Genomic DNA, 9,466 nt, shown 5'->3' on the forward strand with positions numbered 1-9,466 from the left:
CACACACACACACACAAACAAACAAAAAGGACATGGAGATGCACGCATCAATCACACGTCTAACCAATCTTTCCAGTACTGAACCCTGTGATGGCATGGCTATTACACGCACACACACACACACACACACACACATAAACACATAAATAATGGATCCTTAAATTGACCTGTGCGTGCGTGTGTGCGTGTGTGCGTGTGTAGGCCGATGTCCTTGTACATAAGACACTTTGTGAAAGACACAATCAAGCCTACAATAATCCTAACCGGCAAGAAAGCTAATGGTATCAACCGTTAAACCCCACACACACACACAAAAACACACACACACCCACAACAGACCAACACTACCACTAAATACACACCAGGAAGGTAGAGGTTGACCAAGTGACTTAAGTTGAGAGTGATTTGCTGTTTGTCAGCTGTAAAGGCTGAAAAATTCCAGAGGAAATGCGTTCAAATGTACTCAATGATAGCAAATCACAGAGTAAGACTGTGGAGACGGCGTGTTCAAAAGATGAAGTATGTTCTGGTTCAGGTGAGGTGAGATCCCTCTCCAGCTATACACCCAACATAAAGAAATGATTAGCACTATCCGTAGCTATTTAAAGTTTTATTTAAAAAAGAAAGGAAAGTGAGCAATATACACAGAATATACACAGAAACTGAACTTTAAGACCATAGTTTAGACTTTTTAATTTGAACAAAAAATGTAGTAAAAAAGACTTAAAAAGTGTTATTGTGTTGTTAAAAAACAGGTTATTGTCCATCAAAACCCTTATCTTTGCAAAAGTATCACATTTATATTCCTTTTTCTCTCCCTTTCTTTTTAAAATCTGACAGAATTTGCTGTGTCATATTACCCCACTGACACCGTAAACCTACTGAAAAGACTCCAAATCCTGTTAAAAAGAAATACAAAAGCACAGAGGTCTCCTGGGAAATAATGGCGCCTCACTAACCGGGATAACGTGAGCAAAACAATGACCTCTTTCACTCTACTCGCTACCCACTCGTCGTCACTGGATTCAATTTTAAAAATCGAATAAATGTAAACCACCAGAAAGATTTGTTCCTTTCCAATCCAACAGAGATGTCAATATATCTTTTTCTTTCATAGGTTATACATGCAACATCCACTCTGGCCGGGGACGTGACCGGAAAGATGAAGTTTAAACGTCTGAATATAACGGTAACTTTGAGTTATTCAACTGTCAAACATCATTTCATCTGAGCATAAATTGGCATTACTACTTTATGACATCCCCCCCCATATTCGTGGGTATGATGGGACTGTAAATTATCTGTGGATTACCTCCCTTCAGTATTTCCACCTTCAATGATGAACGCACTCAATGATTTCACACACGAGTGTAATAGTGATTTACAATGTTTTCTTAACCCTCCCGTTGTCCTTGGGGTCAAATCTGACCCATTTTCAAAAGGTTTCTAAAAAAAAATAATAACGTGGATGGTTCCATACAACGCTCCTCACAAGTTAAATAACTGACCAGTTGGCTATTTTCATTGAATCTGGGTGTTTTATTTAATTTCATAGCATTTTAAGAATTTATTTTAAGAACACTGAAAGAATTGACAAATAACTTTGGGAAAAGTGACAAAAGTTCTCTTAAGGAGATTTTCACTTAAAATTTTGACCCAGAAAAACTAAATGTTGATCTATGGGAAGACAACACGATGGTTAATGTGAATATGGCACCCCAAAAAGTAAAAATAAAAGAAGTTGTATGCGTTGTTAATGAAATAAAGTCCTACATACAATACAGCATAAAGGGCAGAAAACAAACCCTTACCAATAAGTTCCTGAATCTCATCTTCTCCACAGTTAGACATCTTTATTTTCGTCTTTGTGAACTTCCTTAACTACTTCCTTAACCTCAGATGTTTCTTTTGGTTTTGGGCCACGCATGATGAAAACATCATGAACATGACTGGGTGCGCTTGATTACACAGACGTTCTGAGTGTATGAAGTCATTTAGCAAACAGCTTCCCAGGCCAACACAAGAATGAGCGAGTGCCGCCCTTTTCCCCTCCATTCATTTTCATATTGAAATGTCTTCAAAAATGTGTTTTTTTTGTTTTACGATTTGAATACAGACATTGAAATTTGGAATATTTATTGACAGCCCTAGCCCATTGTAGCTTTAAGATGCTAAGGCCATGGTGGCAGGATGATGTTAGACTGCCTTTAGACTGGTTATTGTAATTCCATGCAGTCTACAATGATGATTTATATTCAATGGAAACATTTAGTGTCAGTGTGCTTAGTCATGTATCTTATATGCAGCAAGTCCTGACGCAGCAGGATGTCGACAGGCTGAGGACACGAGTTTGTGGCACTTTCATTTCACCACAAAGGCCCCAACTATAGCGGTGTGGGAGGAGAGGATTTTGGAACTGTCATATGGGTCATTTTGGATCCCACTAAAGACTACGGCTTTTCTATTGTATTCTATTCCACACACACACACACACACACACACACACACACACACACACACACACACACACGCTTCCCTGTGACTAGATAATACAGTGTGACCCCTGTCTGTCTTTCAGCCTTATCTTCTCTGGGGAGTGTGTCTTAGGACTGTGTGTTTGTACTGCATGTGTGTGTGCAGGTGTGTGTGTGATACTGAGAATAACAAAGTACGGAGGGGGGGGGAAAAAAACATGTACTGAGACAAACACTTTTGCAAGATCGTGTTATTTGCGAGATCTTGACTTTGACATGGGGGGGGGGATGAAGAAACAAAAATTGAGATCTTGCAAAACACATTCAAGAACACGCCAAAGTGTTTGTCCACAGTACATGTTTTTATCATTTATTTATTTATTTCCTCCTTGTCACATCCGGGGCTCCATAGAAAGAAGGAATGAAAGGAGAAAATATATTGTCCTTGTGTTTCCTGATGCTTCTCTTCTCCGTTCCCCTCCTCCTCTAGCTGAGCTCTCCACACACACACACACACACACACACACACACACACACACACACACACACACACACACACACACACACACACACACACACACACACACAACACACCACACCACACACCACCCCACCACACCACACACCCCTAGAGCCACTCCCCAGAGTATGTAACAATGTAAGAAGACAACTTGTATTGGAGGAGCTGGCAGAGAAAGTGTGGGCAAAATGAATCATGTTCATCCCCCCCCCTCTGTTTTAAATGCCTAAAGGAACACCACGTAAAATGAAATGTCAGCTAATTCTGGACCTCTTTTGAAATTGTGTTGTGGAATACATCTTAAAATGATCCACCCTAATCCTTTTGATTAGTGACTAAATATTGCATTACAGCTTCAAAAGGCTGTAAATGTGCAAAGATGTTGTTCAGTGTAAAACAGTTTGAGACAGAGCAGCCGGAACGCTGCACCATGTCATCATCACCACATTCCTTATTAAATATTGCTGTAATTACTGTAAACAAATGAGACTTATGATCAGTTGGCAGCTTTGCCTCGTCTCTCCAGTGTATTTTACTTTGTTTATCACCTGATTGAATTTGGCAGTATATCTAGCCAAATGCTCCTAACACCCAAAGTTTGTGTAATCTGGCAACTGCAGACGGTGTGAGGAGTAAAAGGCTAAATGAAATATGTACTTCTTTAAGCTCTTAATCATTGCCAGTGAAGCCACAGAGAAAAAAAAAGATGTGAAGTGATGCCAGGGAAAGGTACAGTACAGGTCTTCCAGCAAAGTGTCACACTTTCTTATACAGATTATTAATGCTTAAAACCACTTTCTCTGTGGTTTCATGGCAAAAACTGTTCTGCTCTGAACTGTTTTGTCCGGCCCTGGTTGCACCGGATTGTTGTGGATTGCAGAAGCGCAGACAACCCTCTATTTTTCACATCAATCCTTTCATCTTTGTGACCTATTGGCCTGCAGATATATCCGACACTGATTGCAGCACTCATTGGAAATACCATCAATAGGACTCAATACTGTGACCAAGGCTAACTGCATCTGCCAGTTATATCAAGAAAGGTTACTTGTGTCATCAGTGCGATTTGAAAACAAGTCCAATGTCGAAACAACTGATGAAAATGACCACTTGTGTTTTTGTTCTTTTCATTGTTTAACCCTGAAAGAGTCCAAATTTAACGAGCGAGACATTTTCTGACATTTAAAGGATCATTTTATTCTTTACATCCTCGGTCTTATTTTGGACTAATGGCTATCCTTCCCTTTGGTTTTCATATCACTGGTCACTGGTTTACTGGCAGTAAACAGGCGTCTTGGGTCTCTTGTAATACTTTGTTGTACATATGTTGTATCTCCAAAGTATTTCTTTTCTTATAACCGAGATAAATGATGGCAAAAACTGCAAAAACTTATATTTTTATTGTAAAAAAACTAAAAATAAGAGCCGTTTGAGAATGTGCCGCTTTCCAGGCGAACCGTAATGAGAAGGATTGATGACATCGCAAAAAATATGGATTTTCAGCTGCAAAGCAAAGCAGACAATTTCTTTTTTCCTCGGCTCTGGACGAGAGCTGCGATATCCGCGACACAGCCCAGTTACTACTGTTTGTATGTGGGATGACGAAAGATAACGCAGGATCTGGCAGCAATGCGGTCAATGAAAGGGACGGTGACAGGGAGTGGTTTGTTCACTGAGGTAAATGCATATTTCGACAAAATGGGACTTAAATGGAACAAACTGGCGTGTTACCACCGATGGTTGTCTGACTGACAGGACTTGTGAAGTGGATGCAAGATAAAGTGACTGAAGTGAACTTGTATTATACATGAGCAGGTGTTGTGTAAGTTACCATGTTATTGATGTTGTAACTTCATCAGGGCAAGAGCATTAAATCAGTAGTTTGTCACTTTTGGAGGAGTATGACACCAAACGTGGTGACATAGGCTACCACACAGCTGTCAGGGGGCTCAGTCTGGGCATGGCGCTTAAAAGAGTATGGGACCTGAGAGCAGAGATTCCACAGCTTTGTGATATGAAAGGCAAAGACATCCCAGAGCTCTGAGAGTAAACTAAGCATTTGGTGTTGATATGACTGCACTAATGAATGAACTAAACACCAAACTGCAAGGCAAGGACCTATTTGCACACGAAATGCAAAATAGTGACATCACTTTGGCATGTTGTACCATGTCTGCTTCACTTTTTCATGGTCTAAGAAAAAACTTTAAAAAAGCTAATATTGTATTAAGACTAAAAATGAAATCGTAATAGCACTTTTTAAAGTTAATTGAATGCAGTTCTGTGAAAAATGGCGAAAAATACGACAGTTTGGTCACAACTGCATTCATGGATGTTGTTAAATAGTCACATAATTGCATTGTGTCCAAAGTCTGCTTCACTTTTTTCATGTCCTAATAATAACATTTGTGCCCTTAGCAGTCGCAGCTTATCAAATACCTTACAATTTACTGCTTTTTATAAAGAGATAAAATTGATATTATGTAGAATTGAGTTTAGCCTATTGGTCCGGCCTTCCACAACAGTCCCTGCTTCTCACGTGGCCCCTTGGGGAAAGTAATTGCCCACCTCTCAGAGTCGGTTGGAGAACTTTTGGAGAACTTTAGTATTTTTCCTTACTTTCCCAAAGTCAAACAAACTCACTCATTGTTATTTTCATAAATATTTCTGCATGCAGTGTGAAGGAACAGTGCATGTTTAATGGTGAGGGGCTGCTGGATGTCTTTGGGAGCAGCTCCACTCAAAGTAGAAAAATAGTCTTACCTTTTCCTCTTTCCCTCACTGTCTCTCGCACAACTCTTTTCACTTTGGGTTGTTCTGTCTTATTGAAGTCCAATATATCTAGTGTCTTACTAACGTCTGTTGCTGGGAATGGATGTCTTTGTTCTGGTCGACAATAAATCTGTAGTGATTCAAGTACATATAAGTAGATGTCTGAGATGTAGTACGAGTCAAGGACACACACCCCCACACACACCCACACACCCACACACACCCACACACCCACACCCCTACCCACAGAGCTCACTTCCAGTAGTAAACTGCAGTGTAATCCATCTATAAAACCATAAATCACTCCGGGCATTCTGGATGGGATGTGATTATAATTAATAAGGAATTTCGGTGGCACTGTTTTATTCAGCCGTTGAAACCTTCATTTATTAGACTGGAAATAAAGTTTTAACATGTAGTGCCAGGGATATTTCATCGCTCAATATTGTAGATCAGTTGGTTGGCTGCACACAGTGACTGGCTGACAGGATGAGTCACTGACGGGCTGAAATTAAGAGCACACCAGTGTGTATATCACACTTTAAAGTTGCGGAGGAGCTCTATTTTATGATTTCCGGCTGGCTGGTATACTGGCTTTTTTTCCTAACTGGAGAGCATATACAAAGGGGATATATATGTATTTATTATTATGATTGAGAAACAAATCTCTAATAGACACATGTGTTCGTATGTGCGTGTATGTGTGTGTGTGTGTCATCTACAGGTTTCCCTTGGCTAAAGCTGAGCTGTTCAGCTGGCTGTGTAGGAGACTAATGGAACTCCTGGCAGATGTGAACTCAAAATATATTAGCATGTAATTGAGGATTTAAAGTCCACCATGAAATTCATTGTTAAGGCACTGGCTGGGCTAGCTAAGTGTCTGTCTGGGTCAGGGGATGGCCGACTATAAAATACAACATACACATGTCGGAAATCCACTAAAGTTCAGCGAAGTGGATGACTGTCCAAATTTTTAGCCAATTAGGTGACACGCAATCTCCACAGGTGAGTGTATAATTGGCTGCCTGCTGGTGTCGAAGGTACTGTTCTCTACTCCATTTTGCATCATTAAGTAATTTTCATTATCTTGACATGTGAAATCACAGCATCCCTTCTATTTCTTCATATCCATAATTGCCTTAGGTCCTTTTCTCTTGAGACAGGCTGAGGTTAAAACACCTGAAGAACTCTGTAGGATATTTATTCTTAAAAAAATTAAATGGATAGCAAATGGATTTGAGATGACTGCAGTAAGACTTCACCTTCCTCCTCAGGTGTGTGAGTGTTTTGCAGAAGCCCTAATTTTTCCCCGAGCTAACTCTTTAAATAAGACTATTATCTATGGCAAGTCGCCTGGTTAAATAAGAGCTGCGACAGAAAAAAACACATTTGAGTGGAACGCGTTGAGGACTGGCGATGAAAAGATAATCAAGTTTGTCATTGAGACGGTCAGACAGAGAGATCCTCCTTCAATCTGTCTGATAGGGGCAATCAACTGATGAAACCGACTGAAAGATGGAGGGATGGAAGAGCTCTCACTCTGTGATTTTCACACATTTACGCCCCTCTCTCCCTATCTCTATACTTCTAACGGTCCTTGTTGAAGGCTTCTCTCCACCGTCCAGTCGTCCCTCCTACCTGTTGTGTTAGGCGAAGGCGAGGAGAGGAAAATATACAACAGGAGTACCTTGTTGAACAGAGAGAGTAATTAATGTACTATCCTCCTTTGAGAAAGAATGTGAGACAGCAAACAAAGAGACAAAGCAACAACGAGGACATTGTTGTATGGTCGCTGATGTCAGGGTCACACGATTCACAAGATGGAGAAAGGATTTAAAGGAGGAGATTCATGTGAATGACTGGATGGAGGTATGCAAGAAAGTAAAAACATTGAATTGTGAATACACAATTAAAAAAATGTACAATACAAGTGGTTATTGCACACTTATATAACCCCAGTTACCTTGCACAAATACAATATAAAATATTCCTAAAAATATGTGTGAAATGCAATGAGCTTAAAGGCACTCTGTACCACTGTATCTGGGAATGTAAACACATAAAGACATTTTGGAAAGAAAAGCACTGTATGACAGAAAGAATGCTGAATATGGCGTTTATATTTATTAAATATCCTCAGGATATTTACCGAAATATATAGACTAAGTACTGTATGTGAAATATATTGATGATAAGTACTTAACAGCCTTCTGTCATGTTTTGTGTAGGCTATATGTATATATGTGCATGCATACTGTACATATATGTATTTATACACTTCTTTCCATTTCCTCTTTGACTTATTGAGTATTTATATATATTTATATTTACATTATATTACTTTTCTTTTTCCCCGAGGTGTGGTTATTGTGCAAGTTTTTTAATTTATTTATTTATATATTTATTATAAGCCCATTTGGGTTACTGTCCTTGAGAAAGATTTAGCATATTTATGGTATGTTAAAAGTCAATAAAAAATAATTGTTGGGGAAAAGGAGGAAGCTGAGAAAGTGGGAGGAGAAAAAAGAGGGAGTGAAATAGTAGGGGAGGGAGATAGTATGAAGGGAATACACAGAAAGGAGTCAAAAGGAGAAAAAAGTGAAGAGAGGAGATGGAATTAGCATTAGTAAGGTAGAAAGTAAGAGAGGGGGGAGGAATGGAGAGAAGAAATGGACAATAGTCACAGTAAAGATGACCTGGGTGTGTGTGTGTGCATGTGTGTGTGTGTGTGTGTGTGTGTGTGTGTGTAATCTACACCCAGACATAGTCATATTAAACCTATTTCTGAACTTGTTTGATCCGATTCTCACTCCAGTTACCAGTGCTTTTTTTGTTTTGTTTTTACTTGAAATATCAAAGACTTGCTGTAACAAGCTGATGCATGATTATGCATTTAGTTTATTAAGGACCCCCGTTTGATTATGCTCTGTTTCCTCAGGTACAAAACAACATTCATTTTGAAACTGGCAAATAATTACAAATAACAAAGCCCCACTGATGCTAAATTGAATAAACGTATGTGTGATAAAAAGTATAGTTGCATAGTTGAACACCAAACTAAAATTATAAAAAACAAGCCAACAAAAGAATATCTGTTCATAGTACAGAGAAAGATAATAAGCTATCATGTAGTGATACATTTAACATGAAACACATTCTAGGGACACATTTGCACTAATACATTTAACAATGATATTTTTAACTGCTAATATGTCACTTTATTCCCATGGCAACACTTGTAACTAGGTTTAGTCTTCACCCTGTATCCAAAAGTGGCCTTGAGCAGAATGTGTGGTGGTGTTTAAAATGCTGTGTTAATATCAGCATGCCGGTGTTTCCTTGAGGAACTAGAATTAATGTATCTTCAAAAGCAGCTTTTGCTTCTCACAGGCCTTAGTCAGCACTGAGTGCTGCCACTCTCTGCTACGGGACATACAATCTGCACCGGGGGGGGCTTATAAATGATGTCATCTGGAAAATGTCAAGTGTGACCCTGTTCTCTGTGTCGGCAGAAGGTGACACACTGTGTCGAGGTGAGTCACCTGTCCGTCTTATTGTAAACACGCACTGCTCAGTCTTATCTATTGCGACCTTCTTGGGAATCAGCATGTCAAATGAGCCCTCTGAGTGCTGAACCTTTTTAGATGGATGTGTAGAATATGTCTGTTTTTTTTAATAATAATACATTTTATTTAACAGC

General features: G+C 39.3%; 1 long non-coding RNA gene across 1 annotated transcript in view; it reads left to right on the plus strand.

Moving 5' to 3' along the window:
- Positions 1 to 388: 388 nt before the first annotated feature.
- LOC116705023 (uncharacterized) overlaps positions 389 to 9,466 on the plus strand; it is a 22,272-nt gene continuing 13,194 nt past the window's right edge. Inside the window, exon 1 of the long non-coding RNA XR_004335824.1 lies at positions 389 to 400. This is a non-coding gene — a long non-coding RNA (uncharacterized LOC116705023). The remainder of the gene's footprint in view (positions 401 to 9,466) is intronic.

This window comes from Etheostoma spectabile, chromosome 17 (assembly GCF_008692095.1).
Source record: "Etheostoma spectabile isolate EspeVRDwgs_2016 chromosome 17, UIUC_Espe_1.0, whole genome shotgun sequence".
Taxonomy (NCBI): domain Eukaryota; kingdom Metazoa; phylum Chordata; class Actinopteri; order Perciformes; family Percidae; genus Etheostoma; species Etheostoma spectabile.